We start from the raw sequence: 15,548 nt of genomic DNA on the forward strand, positions 1-15,548 counted from the left end.
ATTCTATATTAATCTCGTCACATTTGCCTTTACTTGGCACATATTCCTCAAAACGCTTTGTATTCCTGTACCCATCCAGGTGAATTTTAAATGATATAATTGTACCAGCCTCCACACTTCATCTGGCAATTCATGCACCACTGTTTATGTAGACAAGTTGTCCCTTTGGTCCTTTTTAAAGCTTGCCCCTCTCACCCTAAGAATAAGCCACCTAGCTCTGTATGCACCCAACACAGGGAAGACAAGTTGCCTATTTACCTATCCCATGCCCCTCCTGATTTTATAGAATTCGTTAATGTCACTTCTCAGCGTCTGACGGTCCAGGGAAAACAAATACATCTGACTCAGCCACTGCTTACAGCTCAAACCCTCCAAACCTGGCAACATTCCTGTAAATCTTTTCTGAAGCTGTTCAAGTTTCCCAACATTCTACCGATATTTGGAGACCAGAACTGCACACAGTATTCCAAAATTGGCCTGACCAATGTCCTGTGCGGTCTGAACATGACCACACAACCCCCATCCTGCATGCCCAGAACAATGAAGGAAAGGATGCCAAACGCATTCTTCACTATCCTATCTCCCCGACTCCAGTAACAATGAACTAAGAACCTGCACTTCATTGTCGCTTTGATCAGCAGGAATCCTCAGGAACTTACTATTCTGTGCATATGTTCTGTCCTGATTTGCCTTTACAAAACGCAGCACCTCACATTCTTTTTTTCTAAGTTAGGCTCCATCTGCCACTTCTCTGTCCATTGGAGCATCTTAGGACCTGCTGCGCTTTTCCAGGAACACATTTTCAGCTCTGATCTCCAGCATCTACAGTCCTCACTTTCTCCCATTGGAGCACCTCACCAAGATACTATTGTGCTCCTACTTAACCTTCTTCGCAGTCTATTACACCTTCAATTTTGGTGTCATCAGCAAACTTGCTAATTTTACCTTCTATGCTCAAATCGAAATCTTTCCTATGAATGACGAAAAGCAGTGGACCCGGTATCGAAACTTGTGGCACACCAGTGGTCACAGGTGTCCAGTCTGAAAAGCGATCCTACACCACCACAGTCTGTCATCTACCTTCGAGACAGTGCTGCTGTAAATGGCTAGTTTCTACTGTAGTCCATGTGATCTAACCTTGCTAACTACTACTGAGGGACTTGTCGAACGCCTTACTGCCTACCATACAGACAACTGGTTCGTGTGTATGCGTGTGTGTGTGAGAGAGAGTGAAATTATGTGTGTGTGTATGTGTGTATGTGTCTGTCTATGTCTGTGTGTGTTTGCCTGTGTGTCTATGTGTGTTTGCTTGTGTGTGTGTGTGAGAGAGAGTGAGTGTCTGTGTGTGTGTGTGTGTGTATGTCTGCATGGAAATCGTTCTGGCATGTCCATGCCAGATTTCTAAGAACAGCTTTGCAAGCTATACCTAGCCCTGGAGCAGAGTGTGAGGGCATCCTGATTGAACAAGAACGTGGCCGTCGATCATTCTCACCTCGTCCAACGCGACCTACAGCTTCACATCAGCGAGAGAACGGTGCTGCCAGTGGCTGATAGGGCCACTGTTTAATTCAGCTTCTATGAATCTGAACTTGACAGGCAGGAATTTGTGACACATTCATCATCACCCAGTATGGCGAAATCAACGTGATTATTCAGTGACGGTGTATATATGGTTACTCCTGAATAGGGAGCTATCGGGTGTATCCTTGTTTTCGATGTATACTGGGATTCCCGATGGTGTGCATGGCTCTGCGGGATCGCAGTATCAATGGGGAAAGATAGAGGCACTGAAGGAACTCTCACTCCATTAATGTTACAGTGTGCTCATGCACAGTACAACATGGTGGAGAATATCCATTGTCCTCGTAACATTCTGGCTCTTTATTCAGAAGCAGTCAGCCATTCCCATCGTCTTCGGGTCTCCACGTAGAAAGAAAGAATGGCATCTCGGAAAAAAGGCTCAAAACACTCTCCATTTTACGACTCGCCACCGCCAACCAAGTGTATCAACATACCGCATGCATACCTTGAGAAATGGGGTCACTGGGAACATTAGGGAGTAGAATATCAGGGAGATGGAACAACACTGCCCAAGTCTGAACGGGTCAGAGTGAACCCTCCAGTACATTCGGCATCACTAAGTCCTGTAATTGTCCGTCCGTTTGTGTAACATAGAGCATTTTATTCTTCCTGAAAAATTCACAGGTTCGCGGTTACCCACATTAAATTCCACTGGCCAAGTTGTTGTCCATTGCTTATCCAAGTAGAGATTCCCTACCTCCTCTTGGTAACTTAATTTCTTACCTCTCTTGGTTAGAATACATTGGTTCCATTCATCGAATACGTTAAAATTGTTTGCAAATATTTGATGCCCCAGCACTGGTTACTGTGTCGTTTCAATCGTTAATTTGTGTTAAAGACTGATTTATCCCTAATTTATCGCTGTTCCCGGCTCAGTCCTCCCCATATTTCTATGTAGCAGCTTTAGAAGGCTGAATGCTCCCTTCAATTCCTTGTGTAACATGTATGAGCGTTTAAAAGACCTGCTCCAATTTCTGAGTAACAGGCTTGAATGTCTGAATGGTCTCATTCGGTTCTCGTGTAAAACACTTGATGGGCTGAATGACCTGATAAAGTATAAGTGCAGTTGTAAATGCTGCTGAACGTATTGGAACCATATCTGAACAGCCCACTGACTTTATGATGGCACTGATGCTGCAGCTGCTGATAGACCACAGTGATTCATAGATGCCAAGTTTCTATTTGCATGGTCTTTTTGACGTATGTCCTGCTTCTCATGAGGTAATATTGCATAACACAGTGGGCAGCATTTTCAATACGAGGCTAAGATTTTCCCTCTGCCAGGACGGTGTCTTGGCTGCTACCACAGATACTGTTTGGGAGAAATCTATCTGTGAAGTTTAGTTTGCTGAGAATGAAACCCTCTTGTTGGTTCCCCCATCACTTCCTACAGGCTAGGTGCTGTATTTTGAGGCCTCGCCCTACTCAGTCAGTCGCTGGCCTGTGGAGACACGCTTGGTGATGGACATTGACGTCCCGCATGCAGAATACGTTCTATGTCCTTGTCACCATCATTGCTGCCTCGATATCATTTTCATCATCGAGGGAAAATGAGTTATCACCTCGGGGTGGTGTGGAGGACAGTAGATGTTAATATTTAGGCGATTTCCTTGACAATCTGTGATCTGCTGCCATGACGCTTCACGGGTTCTGAAATCAATGTTGGGGACTTCCAAGGTAACTCATTTCCTGCCAGCATAATGCGGTGTCCCCACCACTGGTGGGTCTGTCTTGCCGGTGGGACAGGATATACCCAGGGCTTGTGGGGGAGGGAGGGGGGTGGGGGGGAGGGGGTGGTGGTGGTGGAGGAGTCATGAAACATTACACATCAGTCTTATTCTGTGAGAATGACGATTTCAGACATTTTGTCTGATATGTCAATTGAAAAATACAGCTTACAATAATGGGTTAAAAAGCTAATTGAAAGGAACTCTATCTAACGTATGTTGTATTCTCAAAACAGACTGAGGGAATCAATACATACATTGAGTGAAATGGGCATGATTTAATGACATTATTGAGACATGACTACAGGGTGATCGATATTGGTAACTGAATATCCAAAACATTTTTACACCTGGGAGTGTTAGACAGAACTAAAAATTAGCTTGGAAGATACAGCTGAATAGGTGATGGCATCTGCCTTTTCATTAGAGGATTTTGCATAACAGTTTTCAGCTATTTTCTTTCTGTTATTCATTTTGCGTACAAAGAATCAGTTAAGTTCAGATTGGGGAAATATTTCCACCGTGAGGCCGAGTCAGTCTCACCAACCCTAATGGGCAGAAGGGCCTTTGTGATGTGGGTCTTTGTGATTTCATCACATTCTGTATCCGATATTCTACGGAACATTCCATACCCGACATTCCTCAGAACACTCTGTATCTGACATTTCGATCATGACATTATTTGTGAACGCCCAAACTTCAGTGAATTGAATGAAATAGAAGTTTTCGAGGGAAGAGATCCCGTTCCAAGGAAATGGAGATACTGTTCCGAGATCCCCTCATTCAGTTAAAGGTTTGAAAATGTTTTCCCTGTGTTTACATTTCTTCACGACAGAGGGTCCACCACAATTCCAAATAAAAGACAGAGATTTCCAAACTCCGCTTGTCTTCAAGGAACTGGGAGAGAATGCTTCAGGACAGCAACGTTTTCACCCTCAGTATTTAGGAACTAGAAGGAAATGACCTGTATTTGCTCTCAAGTTATCGAACATATGGTAATATGCTGGAAACCATCTGTTCTTATGGATGTGTCTGAGTGTGGTTGGGGAGGAAGAGTTTCTTCTGGTTTAAACACAGTTTTGTCGGTAATTCAGTCCTTTCCATTTGTTAATTCAGTTCCAATTATTTCATAAAATCTCTGACTACAGTGACTCATTTGAAAATATCTCTGGTACCTTAATCAAGCAGGTCCATTAACCTCCAGGCAGATATATAATATATTTGTTTTCCTTCCTCACAGTTAACGTACTTACGATTTACGTCTTCCTTTATAAAGATTGTGGATTGTCTCCATGTGTCAGACGTTACCTCGGGGCCATGGCTGTGGCGGATCTGCTGGTCATTATCCTCGACCTGATATTGAGACACATTCCTATTGTTTTTCAGCATCAGTTTTATTTCCTGAGGGACTCCGCCCCCGTGTGCAATATCCACGCCGTGCTGCTTTATGCAGCCGCTGACTGTTCGGTCTGGTTCACTGTTACTTTCACCTTTGATCGTTTTGTGGCCATTTGTTGCCAGAATCTGAAACATCAATACTGCAACGAGAAAACTGCTGCTGTAGTTCTGGGAATAGTGATGGTGCTGAGCTTTTTAAAGAACATTTTCTGGTATTTTATGTTCAAATCTTGGTATCGGCTGGCGAACCTCCCCTGGTTTTGTCATATAAAAACGGCTGTTCGAATCTCCCGTGTCTGGATGATAATCGAGCTCCTCCACCACATTCTAACCCCGACTCTCCCGTTTCTTTTAATTCTGGTGTTCAATGTTTTCACCGTTAGACACATTTTAATGAGCAGTAGAGCCCGCAGGAGACTCCAGACTCACACCAAATGGGACGTTCAGTCAGACACAGAAATGAAAAATCAAAAAAAGTACATCATTTCAGGTACTTTTTCCAACAGTCTGGTAACAGACTGAGGGTAGTGCTGGTTTGTCAAACTTTTTCCAACAGAGGGTAACAGGGATATCTTTCAATGTTTCTCTCAATTCAGAAGCCAGTGAGAAAATCCACCTTTCCACTGACTGTCACTTCAGTTTTTTAGTAATAAAAATATTTATTGCAATGTGCCAAGCAGCAGAGTGAAAGGTATTGCTGTTTGTGTTTGTGCTGAAGAAGCTGAGCTGGGGAGAGACAGAAAAATTCCCAAGTCCTGCACCTCAGGAAAGGTGCGTGGACCGGGGTCTGAGCTCAGGAGTTGGGTTTATGTTACTCTGTCCTTGCTTTCACATTTGGTCCCGCACACAAACTGGCCTTCAGCAAAATTCGACTCTACACTAATCTCCACTCAGCCGCAACTGTCTCTCTGTCTCACACAGACATACACAAGAACACTCCAACCCTTGCAATCCCTCTGCTCCGTCAACCGCGGGCATGAACTCTCTACCTATTTTCTCTCTCACTCTCTTTTCCTCATTTCTCTCCCTCTCTCTCCGCACACTGTGTCATTTCTCACTCCATCCCACTCACTTTCTCCTCTCTCTGTCTCACACTTCCCAAGTTGCTACACCCTCTCCACTCATTACTCTCTCCCTCACCTTGTCCGTCACCCTCCTGCTGTCTATGTCTCACTCCCGCCTTTCACTCTGTCCCCATTTTCTTCCTCCTCCACACTTCCACTAGTGGAAGAGAAAGTGTTACATGTAAAGGGAGGTAGGGAATAGTGAGAAAGAGACAAAGTCAGGCAGAAGTAGAGAAGAGAGATAGAGAAAGAGTCAGGCAGAGGAAGAGGGAGAGCGAGCGCCAGACAACAGGATATTGACAGAGAGAATGAGGTGGAGGGAGAGCGAGAGAGAGTGAGTTAGGGAGAGGGAGTGACGTTGGATTGATACAGACATAGAGAGGGAAGAGAACGTCATGGAGACAGAAAGAGTCAGAGGGAGAGGGATAGAGAGAGTCAGACGGGGGAGAGGGAAAGAGAGGAGAAAGGGAGAGAGAGACAGAAAGAGTCACAAAGAGGGAGAGCCAGAGAGAGAGAGGGAGAATTCCGGAAGCGAGAAAGAAACCGAGTTCGACAGTATAGAGGGAGAGAGAGAGTGCGTCATAGAGATGGAGAGGGAGAGAGAGAGAGACAGGGCAAGGGAGAGAGTGAGACGAACAAAGGGAGGTAGAGAGTTTTAGAAAGAGGTAGCGGAAGAGAGAGCGTCCGATAGACATGAAGAGAGAGAGTGAGAGAGTCGGACAGTGGGAGAGGATGAGAGAGACAGTTTGATGGAGGGAGTGGAACAGACAGACAGAGAGAGAACAAGAGAGAGAACCAAACAGAAGGAGAAAAGAGAGAGAGGTAAAGTCAGACAGAGGATGAGGGGACAGAGTCAGAGAGAGGGAGAAACTGAGCGAGTCTGAGAGAGGGGGAGAGAGTCAGAAAGGGAGTGAGAAAATCAGGCAGAGGCAGTAGAAGATAGAGAGGGCAAGACAGAGGGAGAATGAGCGAGTAGAGTCAGACAGAGGGAGAGAGAGAGAGAGAGCATCAGACGAGTGGAGAGAGTGAGAAAGAGTAAGACAAGGGGAGAGGGGGAGACTGAGCGAGTCCAAAGGTGGGGGAGAGACAGAGTGAGGGAGAGATTCAGAAAATCAGCCAATGGAGCGGGAGATAGAGACAGTCAGCCAGGCAGAGGGAGAGAGGGGGAATCAGACAGATGGTGTGTATGTGTGTGAGAGAGAGATTCAAACAGAGGAGAAGGGAGAAATAGAGCGTCAGACAGAGGGTTTCTGGGAGAGAGACAGTTTAAAAGAGGGAGTGAGAGAAAGGGAATCAGACTAATGGAGAGAATAATACAGACAGAGGGAGAGAAGAGAGAGATCATCAGTCAGACGGAAGGAGACAGAAAGAGAGAGAGTCTGAAAAAGGAAGAAAGAGAGAGAGAAAGTGACAGTGAGAGGGAGATAAAGATAGAGCGAGAGAGCGAGTCAGACAGAGTGGTGTTGGAAAGAAAGACAGGAAGGCAGAACGAGTGAGAGAGAGATAGTTAGACAGATGGAGAGAGTGAGAGACAGAGAGAGGGAGTGTGAGAGAGTATCAGTCAGAGTGAGTGGTGACAGAGACAAAGGTTCAGATGGGGAAGAGAGGGAGAGGGAGAGTCAAACAGATAGAGAGAGAGATTCAGGCAGAGAGAGGGAGAGAATGGGTCAGACATAGGTGGACAGGAAGAGAGAGAATGAGATAGATGGAAAGGGACAGAGGAAGAAAGAGAGAGTCAGACAGGGATGGAGAGAGAGAGTCAAACAGAGTGAGAGAGAGTGAATATCAGACGGAGGGAGAGGGATAGGGATAGGGATAGAGTCGATAGATGGAGAGCGTGAGAGAGACAGAGAGAGCATCATTCAGAGAGAGCGTGGGAGGGAGTGTCAGATGGAGGGGGAGAGAGCGAGCGCGCGGGGGAGAATGTCAGACAGTGGGAGAGGGAGAAAGTAACTTAAACAGAAGGAGGGAGTGATCCAGAGTCAGGGAGAGAGACGGAGTCAGACAGATGGAGACCGACAGAGAGAGCTAGAAGGAGAGAGAATCAGACAGAGGGTGTGAGGGAGAGTAAAACGGAGAGAGAGAGAGGCAGATCCAGTCAAAGAGAGGGGGAGAGAGAGAGTCAGTGAAGGAGTGTGAAAATCAAACAGAGAGAAAGGGAGATTGAGAAGATCCGACAGACAGAGAACGAGAGAGTAGAGTCAGACAGAGGGAGAGAGAAAGCATCAGACAGATGAGTGTGAAGGAGTGTAAGTAAATGAAAGATGGAGAGACAGAGCGTGTCCAACAGATGGGGAGAGAGAGTGAGGAAGAGTTGCAGGAAATTATATAGAGGGAGCGGGAGATAGAGAGAGTCAGCCAGGCAGAGGGAGAGAGAGGGAATCAGAGAGATAGTGTGTGTGCGTGTGTACGTTTGTGTGTGTGTGAGAGAGAGACAGGGAGAAAGAGAGAGAGATAGAGTCAGAGTCAGATAGAGGGAGAGGGAGAGGGAGAAAGTGCGTCAGACAGAGGGATTCGGGGAGAGACACAGTTAGGGAGAGGGAGTAAGATAGAGGGAAACAGACAAATGGAGAGAGTGAGAAAGACAGGGGGAGGGAAGAGAAAGCATCAATCAGAGGGAAGGAGAGAGATAGAAACAGACAGAGTCAGACAATGGGAGAAAGAGTGAGAGGGAGAGAAAGAGGGAGAGTCAGACGGAGTTTTGTGGGAAAGAGAGACAGGAAGGGAGAACGATTGAGAGCGTGGGAGTCAGCCAGACAGAGGGAGAGAGAGGGAATCAGACCGATAGAGTGTGTGTGTCAATGTGTGTGAGAGAGAGAGACTCAGACAGAAGAAGACAGAGAGCGCATCAGTCAGAGGGTTTCTGGGAGAGAGAGAGAGACAGTAAGGGTGACGGAGTGAGAGAGAGAATCAGACAAGTGGAGAGAGTGAGACAGACAGAGGGAGGGAAGAGAGAGAGCATCAGTCAGAGGGAAGGAGAGAGAGAAAGAGTGAGTGTCAGACAAAGGCTGAAAGAGGGAGACAGACAGTGAGAGGGAGAGGGAGAAAAAGAGAGAATCAGACAGAGTGAAGTGTGAAAGAGAGACAGTAAGTGAGACCGAGTGAGGGAGATGTAGTCAGACTGATGGAGAGAGTAAGAGAGACAGAGAGAGGGTCTGAGAAAAACAGCATCAGTCAGACGGAGGAAGTGAGAGAGACAAAGGTTCAGACAGAGGGGAAGAGAGGGAGAGAGAGTCAAAAAGAGGGAGAGAGAGTGCGAAATTCAGGGAGAGAGAGGAAAAAGTGAGTCAGACATAGCTGGACGGGGACAGAGAGAATCAGTCAGATAGAGAGGGAGAGAGGGATCTAGACAGATGGAGAAGGAGAGAGAAAGTCAGTCGGGGAAGAAGAGAGAGAGTCAGATGTGATGGAGAGACAGTGAAAGAGCGAGTCAGACAGAAGGTTGCAGAAGAGAAAGAATAAGTGAGTGGGAGAGAGAGTGAATATTAGATGAAGGGAGCGGGAGAGAGATAGAGTCGATAGATGGAGGATGTGAGAGAGACAGAGAGTGAGAGAGAGCATCAGTAAGAGGGAGGGAGTGCGAGAGACTGTGTCAGACGGGGGGAGATGAAAGAAAGGTCAGACAGAGGGAGAGAGAGAGAAAGTCAAACAGAAGGAGAGAGTGAGCAAGTGTCTGGGAGAGGGAGATAGTCAGTTGGAGAGAGACAGAGAATTAGCTAGAAAGCGGGAGTCAGAGTCAGATGGAGTGTCACACAGACGGAGAGTCAGGGGGGAGAGAGTGAGTCAGACAGGGAGATGAATGGAGAAGTAGAGACAGAGAGTCAGACAGAGGTGGGGGGAAATACAGAGATTCAGACGAAGGGATCGGAATAGAGAGATATATTCAGACTGAGCGAGTGCGAGAGCGAGAGAAAGAAAGACAGAGAGAGGGTGTCATGCAAAGGGGTAGTCAGAGAGAGGGAGTGAGTCAGACAGAGGGAGAGGGTGAGAGATAGAGAGTCAGATGAGGAGAGGGAACAGAGAGGGGGCGAGATGGAGAGAGAGGGGGGAGAGAGTCAGAGGGAGAGCGAGATAGAGATTCAGAGGGATGGAGAGTGTAGGAAAGAGAGAGAGTCAGAGAGGGTGTGAGGGAGAGAGAGAATCAGAGGCAGGGGAAGAGACTGTCAGACAGAAGAAGAGTGAGTCAGACAGAGTGAGAAGGAGGGACAGAGACAGAGACATACAGACGAAGAGGGAGGGACAAAGTCAGACAGAGGGTGCGAGGGAGACATTCGTAAGAGGGATTAGAAGAGAGATGAGGAGTAAGACAGGTGACCAGCGAGACAGAGAGAGAGAGAATGAAAGAATAATACAGCGTCAGGGGGAGAAAGAGAAATAAAAATAGACAGGGGAAAGAAGAGTGAGAGGGAGACAGAGTCTGTCAGAGGGAGGGGAGACAGAGAGAGAGACAGATGGAGGGAGTGGGAGTGAGCGAGAGAGGTGGTGTCAGAGAGTGAGAGACAGTGATTGACAGGGAGAGGTGGAGAGAGAGGAGAGAGTCAGAGAGAGGGGAGGAGTGAGAGAGTGACGGAGAGAGAGGGAGTTGAGTCAGACAGAGGGAGATAGATAGAGTATCAGACAGATGAAGAGAGTGAGCGAGGTTCAGACAGATATACAAGGAGAGAGAATTGGATAGAGGGAGACAGTAAGAGAGAGAGACAGTTCGACGGAGGGAGAGGAACAGAGAAATAGGGAGAGAGAGAGTCAGACAGAAGCAGAGGGAACGAGAGAGAGAAAGCTGTACAGATAGAGTGAGTTGTAGAGGGAAATAGGGAGTCAGACGTGGGTTGTGAGAAAGAGTATCAGATAGCGGGAAGAGAGGGAGAAAGAGAGACTATCAGACCGACGGAGAGGGGGAGAGAGAAGGTCAGACAGCGCTAGAGGGGGAGAGAGAGAGTCAAGCAGAGGGAGAGAGGGAGAAGAAGAGAGAGAAAGAGCATTAGACAGAATGACTAGTGGGAAGAGAGAGTCAGACACTGGAAGAGTTTGAAAAAGACCGTCAAACTGAGGGAGAAGAGAGCGAGACAGTCAGACAGACTGGAGAGACAGAGAGAGAGTCAGACACAGCTACAAGGGCACAGAGAGCATCACACAGAGGGAGAAGGTGACTCAGAGATTTAGACTGATGAAGAGAAACAGAGAGAGAATCAGAGAGAAGGAGAGTGGGATGGAGAGAGCCAGACAGGGAAGAAGAGAGAGAGATAGTGAGTCAGACAGATGGAGAGAGAGAGAGAGTCAGACAGAGCATTAAAGATTGTCAGTGAGCGTGAGACAGATGTAGAGAGAAGGAGAGAGATCAAGACAGATGTAGAAAAAGCGAGGTAGAGAGAGAAAGTCAGGCAGAGAGAGGGAGAGAGAGGCAGAGAGAAACACAGATAGTGATTCAGGCAGACGGAGACAGATTCAGACAGAGGGTTAGTGACAGAAAGTGAGCGTGAGACAGACAGAGAGAGAAGGAGAGAGATCAAGACAATCAGAGAAGGAGGGACATAGAGAGATCAAGAGAGTCAGACAGAGCGAGAGGGAGGGATCAGGGGAAGTCAGAGAGTGAGAGCGTATCAGACAGTGGAAGAGGCAGACAGAGGGAGACAGTGAGTCAGACCGAGGGAGAGGTAACGAGAGAGAGTCAGTCAGAGGGAGAAGATGAGAGAAATAGAGAGAGTCGGACAGAGAGGGATGCAATAAAAGTCAGAAAGAGGGAGAGAAACAGAGAGACAGCCCAACAGGGGGACACGGATGAAGAGACAGTCAAACATTGAAAGAGTGTGAGAGAGAAAGTCAGACATGGTGAAAAGGGAAGGCTGAGAAGAAGTAGACATGGAGCAAGAGACTCAGACACAGGGAGAGGGTCGACTGAGGAAGTCGGACCAGTGTAGATTAGATTCTGTACTGAGTGAAACAGGCTGTTTTATTCAACCAGTCCACACCGACCCTCCAAAGTGTAACCCAACAAGACCCATTGTCCTCCGAATAATACACCAGACCTGCACATCTTTGGTCTGTGGGAGGAAACCAGAGCACCCGGAAGAAACCGACGCAGATAGGGGGAGAATGTGCAAACTCCACGCACATAGTCCCCCAAGGCTGGAATCGAACCTGGGACCCTGGTGCTGCGAGGCAGCAGTGCTAAACACTGAGTCAGCATGCCGTCCGTGGATGGAGTGAGAGAACGAGAGGGTCAGACTGAGGGAGTGAGAGGAGAGAGAGTGAGTCCGACAGAGGGACAAGATCAGAGAGACATTCAGACAGAGGGAGAGGAAGCAGAGAGAGGGCGGAAGAGTCAGCCGGGGGGCAAGAGAGAGAGACCGAGTTGGATAGGTGGGGAAGAAAGAAAGAGAAAGGGAGAGGGAGTGAGAAAGAAATTGAATGCAAGGTAGAGGGAGAGGGAAGGTGGGAGTCAGACAGATGGAGAGGGTGAGAGAGACTGAGAGAGGAGGAGAGAGAATATCAGTCAGAGAGACAGAGTGACAGAAATAAAGGGTCAGGCAGAGGGAGCGTATGCGAGAGTCATGAGAGATAGGAGCTAGAGAGTCAACCTCAGGGAGACGGAGGCAGATTTAAGGAGAGAGAAAGAGGGAGAGAGAGTGTCAAACAGACGGTGAGGGAAAGAGAGAGATCAAGACAGACAGAGAGGGATGGAAACAGAGAGAGGCAGGCAGAGTCAGCCAGAGGGAGTGGGAGAGTGTCAAACAGCGGGAGAGGTAGGGATTCATTCAGGTGGAGGGTGTGTGAGAGAGAGCAAGACAGGTAGAGATACAGGGAGAGGAAGAGACAGCGAGATCGAGTCAGACAGACTGGGGTAGGATACAGTGTAAAGTAGAGGGAGTGAGAGTGAATGCCAGAGAGAGAGAGAGAGAGAGAGAGAGAGCATCAGTCAGAGGGAGGGAGTGAGAGACATTAGGATCAGACAAAGGGAGCGAAGGAGAGACAGTCAGACAGAGGGGGAGGGAGAGAGGGAGTCAAGCAGAGTGAGAAGGAAAGAGACGGTCAGGGAGAGAGAGAGGACAGAGTGAGGAAGCCAGAGAAAGTGGAGGAGTGTTAGAGGGAGAGGCAGAGAGAAGCTGAGTGTGAGGCAGACGGAGATGGAGAGAGAAATACAGAGAGAAAGGCAGACAGCAGGGAGTAATACAGGGGGTCAGACAGAGTGAGAGGAACAAAGAGAGAGCCAGACGGTGTTGGTGGGAGAGAACAAGAGAGAGAGAGAGTCAGACAGAGGGCGATGGTGCGAGAGAAAGAGTCCGGGAGAGGGAGTGGGGGAACGAGAGTGTCAGACAGAGGGAGAGTGGGAGAAAGAGAGTCAGAGAGACAGAGAGAGGGCTAAGAGAGTCAGGCAGATGATACGGTAAAGAGAGAGAGAGAGACAGTGAGAGTGACAGAGACAGAGAGTCATACAGAACGTAACGGAGAGAGAGAAATTCAGACAGAGTGAGAGAGAAACACAGAAAGCGTCAGATAGAGTGAGATGGAGAGCGTGAGTCTGACACATGTGGAGAGAGAGGAAGTCAGGCAGACAGATGGGGAGAAAGAGAAAGATTGCGAGAGAGGGAGAGGGAGAGAGAGAGAGAAAGTGCATGGGAGAGTCAGACAGATCCAGAGGAAGACAGAGTGAGAGAATCAGACAGGCGGAGAGGAAGGGTAAGAGGGAGACAGAGTCAGTCAGAAGGAGAAGGAGAGAAAGAGGGGGTCAGAGACAGAGAGAGACGATGACAGACAAAGGGATAGGCGGGGAGAAGAAGACATTATTCAAACTGAGGGAAAAGAAGGAAGAGCGAGAGATGCGAGGAGAGAGAGGGAGGGAGAGTGTGAATCAGACAGAGGGAGAGAGAGGGTATCAGACAGACGGATAGGGAGAGAGAGAACCAAAGAGACCAAGTGGGAAAGAGAGAGATTCGGACAGAGGAGACGATGAGAGAGAGAGTGAAACGGGGGGAGAGGAACAGGCAGATAGAGCGCGAGAACGATATAGAGAGTGAAGCAAATGTAGAAGTGAGGGAAAGAGAGAGGCAGATGGTGCGAGAGGGGGACAGTCAGACAGAAGCGGAGAGAGAGCATCACAGAGGGAGAGAATGAGAGAGTAAGATACATGGAGATGGAGAGACAGAGCGAGTCACACAAAAGGGAAGTGAGTGGGAGAGAGTCAGGAGAGGGAAAGAGAGACAGACTAAAGGATTGAGAGGGTGCCAGTCAGACAGTGGGAGAAATAGAGAGTCAGGCAGAGGAGGGGGAGAGAGTAAGACAGGTGGAGAGCTGTGTGAGAGAGTCAGACGAAGGGAGATGGAGAAAGAGAGAGAGTGAGACAGACGGGGAGTGGAAGGAAGGGAGAATAAGGGAGAGGGAGTGAGAGAGAGAGAGTGAACGTTACTCAGAGGGAGAGTGTGAGAGAAAGAACATCATTAATAGGGAGGGAGGGAGAGACAAAGAGGCTCAAACAGAGGGAGAGGGAAGGAAAGAGTAAGTCAGAATAATGAAGAGTCAGGGAGAGGGGGAGAAAGAGAGTCAGAAAGAGACAGTCAGCGAGACAGTCACAGAGGAGAGAGGGAGAGGGAGAGGGGCAGACAGAGTCAGTCGGAAGGACTGTGAAAGAGACAGAGAGAGCTAGAGAGAATCAGAGAGGTGGAGGTTGCCTCAGGGAAAGCGAGTGAGTCAGACAGAAAGAGAAGGCGAGAGAGAGAGAGAGCGTCAGACAGAAGGAGAAGAACAGAGAGACGGGGACAGTTTCAGACAGGGACAGAGGGGAAGGATGCGAGAGATTTAGACAGAGGGAGATGAAGAAAGTGAATCACAGGGAGAGGTGGGAGAGCGTGTCAGACAGAGGTAAGAGAGAGACAGTCAGAGAGAGGGAGAGAGTGAGCTGGTCAGATGGACTACGAGAGTGGGTCAGAAAGAGTGTGAGGAAGAGACAGAGAGGGTTAGACAGAGGAAGAGATAGAATCGGAGAGAGGGATTGATGGAGAAAAAACAATGAGACAGAGGGAGAGGGAGAGACATACAGAGCAAACGTGTGTGTCGGAGAGACAGAGGGAAAGGGGACGGAGAGATAGATTCAGAACGAGGGAGAAAAATCGTCGGAGAGAGGGAGACCAAGAAAGCGAGAGAACCAGACAGACAGAGTGGAAGCGGGAGAATGAGAGTCAGAGACAGATAAAGGGAGAGGGAGAAAGTGTCATTCAGACAAACGGAGAGGCAGAGAGACAAAGTGAGCGAGAATTAGAGAGAGATTCATACAGTAGGAGAAGCGAGAGAGTCAGACTAAGGGGAGATGGAGTCAGAGAGAGAGTCAGACAGAGGGAGAGGAGGCGAGGGAGAGAGGGAGGGAGAGGGAGGGAGGAGAGACAAAGATTGCAAGATAGAGGGAGCAGGAGCGAAAAATACTGAGAGGGAGAAAGAAAGATCGAGAGAGACTCAGACATTATGGGGGGATAGAGATAAAGGGTCTGACAGTGTTTCAGACAGAGAGAGACAGAGAAAAGGGTAGAGAAAGAAAGAGACTCAGAGAGAGTGAGTTAGACAGAGACAGGGAAAGAGAGGGGCGAGAGACAGAGTCAGGCGGAGGGACAGGGAGAGAAAGAGTCAGACGAGAGAGAGAGGGAATTAGAGAGAGAAAGTCAGACAACGGGATAGGAACCGAGAAAGCGAGAGAGAGTCAGACAGAGGGAGGGCGCAAGTGTGAGTTAGACAGCTGGAGAGAGACTGGGAATGAGATAAAGGGAGAGAAGAGAGAAAGAGAGAGAGAGACAAA

The sequence above is a fragment of the Chiloscyllium plagiosum genome, unplaced genomic scaffold, assembly GCF_037043375.1.
Source record: "Chiloscyllium plagiosum isolate Xiang-an unplaced genomic scaffold, Cpla_swu_hap1 HiC_scaffold_43, whole genome shotgun sequence".
NCBI classification, from domain to species: Eukaryota; Metazoa; Chordata; class Chondrichthyes; order Orectolobiformes; family Hemiscylliidae; genus Chiloscyllium; species Chiloscyllium plagiosum.